Below are 6580 nucleotides of genomic sequence, written 5' to 3'. Positions count from 1 at the left end.
TGTACAGGGGAGAGGGGACCTCGCGCCTCCCAAGTGTCCTGTGTACAGGGGAGAGGGGACCTCACGCCTCCCAAGTGTCCTGTGTACAGAGGAGAGGAGACCTCACACCTCCCCAGTGTCCTGTGTACAGGGGAGAGGAGACCTCGCGCCTCCCAAGTGTCCTGTGTACAGGGGAGAGGGGACCTCACTCCTCCCCAGTGTCCTGTGTACAGGGGAGAGGGGACCTCACGCCTCCCAAGTGTCCTGTGTACAGGGGAGAGGGGACCTCGCGCCTCCCAAGTGTCCTGTGTACAGGGGAGAGGGGACCTCGCGCCTCCCAAGTGTCCTGTGTACAGGGGAGAGGAGACCTCACTCCTCCCCAATGTCCGGTGTACAGGGGAGAGGAGACCTCGCGCCTCCCAAGTGTCCTGTGTACAGAGGAGAGGAGACCTCGCACCTCCCAAGTGTCCTGTGTACAGGGGAGAGGGGACCTCGCGCCTCCCAAGTGTCCTGTGTACAGGGAAGAGGAGACCTCACTCCTCCCCAGTGTCCGGTGTACAGGGGAGAGGAGACCTCGCGCGTCCCAAGTGTCCTGTGTACAGAGGAGACCTCGCGCCTCCCCAGTGTCCTGTGTACAGGGGAGAGGAGACCTCACTCCTCCCCAGTGTCCGGTGTACAGGGGAGAGGAGACCTCGCGCCTCCCAAGTGTCCTGTGTACAGAGGAGAGGAGACCTCGCACCTCCCCAGTGTCCTGTGTACAGGGGAGAGGGGACCTCGCGCCTCCCCAGTGTCCTGTGTACAGGGGAGAGGAGACCTCACTCCTCCCCAGTGTCCGGTGTACAGGGGAGAGGGGACCTCGCGCCTCCCCAGTGTCCTGTGTACAGGGGAGAGGGGACCTCACTCCTCCCCAGTGTCCGGTGTACAGGGGAGAGGAGACCTCGCGCCTCCCAAGTGTCCTGTGTACAGAGGAGAGGAGACCTCGCACCTCCCCAGTATCCTGTGTACAGGGGAGAGGGGACCTCGCGCCTCCCCAGTGTCCTGTGTACAGAGGAGAGGGGACCTCGCGCCTCCCAAGTGTCCTGTGTACAGGGGAGAGGGGACCTCGCGCCTCCCAAGTGTCCTGTGTACAGGGGAGAGGGGACCTGTCGTTCCCAAGTGTCCTGTGTACAGGGGAGAGGGGACCTCGCTCCTCCCAAGTGTCCTGTGTACAGAGGAGAGGGGACCTGGCGTTCCCAAGTGTCCTGTGTACAGGAGAGAGGGGACCTCACGCCTCCCAAGTGTCCTGTGTACAGGGGAGAGGGAACCTGGTGCCTCCCTAGTGTCCTGTGTACAGGGGAGAGGAGACCTCGCGCCTCCCAAGTGTCCTGTGTACAGGGGAGAGGGGACCTCGCGCCTCCCAAGTGTCCTGTGTACAGGGGAGAGGGGACCTCACTCCTCCCCAGTGTCCTGTGTACAGGGGAGAGGGGACCTCGCACCTCCCAAGTGTCCTGTGTACAGGGGAGAGGGGACCTCACTCCTCCCCAGTGTCCTGTGTACAGGGGAGAGGGGACCTCACTCCTCCCCAGTGTCCTGTGTACAGGGGAGAGGGGACCTCACGCCTCCCAAGTGTCCTGTGTACAGGGGAGAGGGGACCTCGCTCCTCCCCAGTGTCCTTTGTACAGGGGAGAGGGGACCTCACGCCTCCCAAGTGTCCTGTGTACAGGGGAGAGGGGACCTCACGCCTCCCAAGTGTCCTGTGTACAGGGGAGAGGAGACCTCACTCCTCCCCAGTGTCCGGTGTACAGGGGAGAGGAGACCTCGCGCCTCCCAAGTGTCCTGTGTACAGAGGAGAGGAGACCTCGCACCTCCCCAGTGTCCTGTGTACAGAGGAGAGGGGACCTCGCGCCTCCCAAGTGTCCTGTGTACAGGAGAGAGGGGACCTGTCGTTCCCAAGTGTCCTGTGTACAGGGGAGAGGGGACCTCGCGCCTCCCAAGTGTCCTGTGTACAGGGGAGAGGGGACCTGTCGTTCCCAAGTGTCCTGTGTACAGGGGAGAGGGGACCTCGCGCCTCCCAAGTGTCCTGTGTACAGGGGAGAGGGGACCTCGCGCCTCCCAAGTGTCCTGTGTACAGGGGAGAGGGGACCTCGCGCCTCCCAAGTGTCCTGTGTACAGGGGAGAGGGGACCTCGCGCCTCCCAAGTGTCCTGTGTACAGGGGAGAGGGGACCTTGCACCTCCCCAGTGTCCTGTGTACAGGGGAGAGGGGACCTCGCGCCTCCCAAGTGTCCTGTGTACAGGGGAGAGGGGACCTCGCGCCTCCCAAGTGTCCTGTGTACAGGAGAGAGGGGACCTGTCGTTCCCAAGTGTCCTGTGTACAGGGGAGAGGGGACCTCGCGCCTCCCAAGTGTCCTGTGTACAGGGGAGAGGGGACCTGTCGTTCCCAAGTGTCCTGTGTACAGGGGAGAGGGGACCTCGCGCCTCCCAAGTGTCCTGTGTACAGGGGAGAGGGGACCTCGCGCCTCCCAAGTGTCCTGTGTACAGGGGAGAGGGGACCTCGCGCCTCCCAAGTGTCCTGTGTACAGGGGAGAGGGGACCTCGCGCCTCCCAAGTGTCCTGTGTACAGGGGAGAGGGGACCTCGCACCTCCCCAGTGTCCTGTGTACAGGGGAGAGGGGACCTCGCGCCTCCCAAGTGTCCTGTGTACAGGGGAGAGGGGACCTCGCACCTCCCCAGTGTCCTGTGTACAGGGGAGAGGGGACCTCGCACCTCCCCAGTGTCCTGTGTACAGGGGAGAGGGGACCTCGTGCCTCCCAAGTGTCCTGTGTACAGGGGAGAGGGGACCTCGCACCTCCCCAGTGTCCTGTGTACAGGGGAGAGGGGACCTCGCGCCTCCCAAGTTTCCTGTGTACAGGGGAGAGGGGACCTCGCGCCTCCCAAGTGTCCTGTGTACAGGGGAGAGGGACCTCGCGCCTTCCAAGTGTCCTGTGTACAGGGGAGAGGGGACCTCGCGCCTCCCAAGTGTCCTGTGTACAGGGGAGAGGGGACCTCGCGCCTCCCAAGTGTCCTGTGTACAGGGGAGAGGGGACCTCGCGCCTCCCAAGTGTCCTGTGTACAGGGGAGAGGGGACCTCACGCCTCCCAAGTGTCCTGTGTACAGGGGAGAGGAGACCTCGCGCCTCCCAAGTGTCCTGTGTACAGGGGAGAGGGGACCTCACGCCTCCCAAGTGTCCTGTGTACAGGGGAGAGGGGACCTCACGCCTCCCAAGTGTCCTGTGTACAGGGGAGAGGGGACCTCACTCCTCCCCAGTGTCCTGTGTACAGGGGAGAGGGGACCTCACGCCTCCCAAGTGTCCTGTGTACAGGGGAGAGGGGACCTCGCGCCTTCCAAGTGTCCTGTGTACAGGGGAGAGGGGACCTCGCGCCTCCCAAGTGTCCTGTGTACAGGGGAGAGGGGACCTCACTCCTCCCCAGTGTCCTGTGTACAGGGGAGAGGGGACCTCACGCCTCCCAAGTGTCCTGTGTACAGGGGAGAGGGGACCTCGCGCCTCCCAAGTGTCCTGTGTACAGGGGAGAGGGGACCTCGCGCCTCCCAGGTGTCCGGTGTACAGGGGAGAGGAGACCTCGCGCCTCCCAAGTGTCCTGTGTACAGAGGAGAGGAGACCTCGCACCTCCCCAGTGTCCTGTGTACAGGGGAGAGGGGACCTCGCGCCTCCCCAGTGTCCTGTGTACAGGGGAGAGGGGACCTCGCGCCTCCCCAGTGTCCTGTGTACAGAGGAGAGGGGACCTCGCGCCTCCCAAGTGTCCTGTGTACAGGGGAGAGGAGACCTAACGCCTCCCAAGTGTCCTGTGTACAGGGGAGAGGGGACCTTGCGCCTCCCAAGTGTCCTGTGTACAGGGGAGAGGGAACCTGTCGTTCCCAAGTGTCCTGTGTACAGGGGAGAAAGGACCTCGCGCCTCCCAAGTGTCCTGTGTACAGGGGAGAGGGGACCTGTCGTTCCCAAGTGTCCTGTGTACAGGGGAGAGGGGACCTCGCGCCTCCCAAGTGTCCTGTGTACAGGGGAGAGGGGACCTCGCGTCTCCCAAGTGTCCTGTGTACAGGGGAGAGGGGACCTCGCGCCTCCCAAGTTTCCTGTGTACAGGGTAGAGGGGACCTCGCGCCTCCCAAGTGTCCTGTGTACAGGAGAGAGGGGACCTCGCGCCTCCCAAGTGTCCTGTGTACAGAGGAGAGGGGACCTCACGCCTCCCAAGTGTCCTGTGTACAGGGGAGAGGAGACCTCGCGCCTCCCAAGTGTCCTGTGTACAGGGGAGAGGGGACCTCACGCCTCCCAAGTGTCCTGTGTACAGGGGAGAGGAGACCTCACTCCTCCCCAGTGTCCGGTGTACAGGGGAGAGGAGACCTCGCGCCTCCCAAGTGTCCTGTGTACAGAGGAGAGGAGACCTCGCACCTCCCCAGTGTCCTGTGTACAGAGGAGAGGGGACCTCGCGCCTCCCAAGTGTCCTGTGTACAGGGGAGAGGGGACCTCGCGCCTCCCAAGTGTCCTGTGTACAGGGGAGAGGGAACCTGTCGTTCCCAAGTGTCCTGTGTACAGGGGAGAGGGGACCTCGCGCCTCCCAAGTGTCCTGTGTACAGGGGAGAGGGGACCTGTCGTTCCCAAGTGTCCTGTGTACAGGGGAGAGGGGACCTTGCGCCTCCCAAGTGTCCTGTGTACAGGGGAGAGGGGACCTCGCGCCTCCCAAGTGTCCTGTGTACAGGGGAGAGGGGACCTCGCGCCTCCCAAGTGTCCTGTGTACAGGGGAGAGGGGATCTCGCGCCTCCCAAGTGTCCTGTGTACAGGGGAGAGGGGACCTCGCGCCTCCCCAGTGTCCTGTGTACAGGGGAGAGGGGACCTCGCACCTCCCCAGTGTCCTGTGTACAGGGGAGAGGGGATCTCGCGCCTCCCAAGTGTCCTGTGTACAGGGGAGAGGGGACCTCGCACCTCCCCAGTGTCCTGTGTACAGGGGAGAGGGGACCTCGTGCCTCCCAAGTGTCCTGTGTACAGGGGAGAGGGGACCTCGCGCCTCCCAAGTGTCCTATGTACAGGGGAGAGGGGACCTCGCGCCTCCCAAGTGTCCTGTGTACAGGGGAGAGGGGACCTCACGCCTCCCAAGTGTCCTGTGTACAGGGGAGAGGGGACCTTGCGCCTCCCAAGTGTCCTGTGTACAGGGGAGAGGGGACCTCGCGCCTCCCAAGTGTCCTGTGTACAGGGGAGAGGAGACCTCGCGCTTCCCCAGTGTCCTGTGTACAGGGGAGAGGGGACCTCACGCCTCCCAAGTGTCCTGTGTACAGGGGAGAGGGGAACTCGCGCCTCCCAAGTGTCCTGTGTACAGGGGAGAGGGGACCTCGCACCTCCCCAGTGTCCTGTGTACAGAGGAGAGGAGACCTTGCACCTCCCCAGTGTCCTGTGTACAGAGGAGAGGAGACCTCACGCCTCCCAAGTGTCCTGTGTACAGGGGAGAGGGGAACTCGCGCCTCCCAAGTGTCCTGTGTACAGGGGAGAGGGGACCTCGCTCCTCTCCAGTGTCCTGTGTACAGGGGAGAGGAGACCTCGCACCTCCCCAGTGTCCTGTGTACAGAGGAGAGGAGACCTCACTCCTCCCCAGTGTCCTGTGTACAGGGGAGAGGGGACCTCGCACCTCCCAAGTGTCCTGTGTACAGGGGAGAGGGGACCTCGCGCCTCCCAAGTGTCCTGTGTACAGGGGAGAGGAGACCTCGCGCCTCCCCAGTGTCCTGTGTACAGGGGAGAGGAGACCTCGCGCCTCCCAAGTGTCCTGTGTACAGGGGAGAGGAGACCTCGCGCCTCCCCAGTGTCCTGTGTACAGAGGAGAGGGGACCTCGCGCCTCCCCAGTGTCCTGTGTACAGGGGAGAGGGGACCTCGCGCCTCCCAAGTGTCCTGTGTACAGGGGAGAGGAGACCTCGCGTCTCCCAAGTGTCCTGTGTACAGGGGAGAGGGGACCTCGTGCCTCCCAAGTGTCCTGTGTACAGGGGAGAGGGGACCTCACACCTCCCCAGTGTCCTGTGTACAGAGGAGAGGGGACCTCGCACCTCCCAAGTGTCCTGTGTACAGGGGAGAGGGGACCTCACACCTCCCCAGTGTCCTGTGTACAGGGGAGAGGAGACCTCGCGCCTCTCCAGTGTCCTGTGTACAGGAGAGAGGGGACCTGGCGCCTCCCAGGTGTCCTGTGTACAGAGGAGAGGAGACCTCGCACCTCCCAAGTGTCCTGTGTACAGGGGAGAGGGGACCTCGCGCCTCCCCAGTGTCCTGTGTACAGGGGAGAGGGGACCTGGCGCCTCCCAGGTGTCCTGTGTACAGGGGAGAGGGGACCTCGCGCCTCCCAAGTGTCCTGTGTACAGGGGAGAGGACCTCGCTCCTCCCAAGTGTCCTGTGTACAGGGGAGAGGGGACCTTGTGCCTTCCAAGTGTCCTGTGTACAGAGGAGAGGGGACTTCGCGCCTCCCAAATATCCTGTGTACAGAGGAGAGGTGACCTCACGCGTCCCAAGTGTCCCGTGTACAGAGGAGAGGTGACCTTGCGCCTCCCAAGTGTCCCGTGTACAGGGGAGAGAGGACCTCGCGCCTCCCAAGTGTC

This window comes from Anomaloglossus baeobatrachus, chromosome 1 (genome assembly GCF_048569485.1).
Source record: "Anomaloglossus baeobatrachus isolate aAnoBae1 chromosome 1, aAnoBae1.hap1, whole genome shotgun sequence".
In the NCBI taxonomy this organism is placed as follows: domain Eukaryota; kingdom Metazoa; phylum Chordata; class Amphibia; order Anura; family Aromobatidae; genus Anomaloglossus; species Anomaloglossus baeobatrachus.
Note: the sequence above shows the minus strand (reverse complement) of the source record.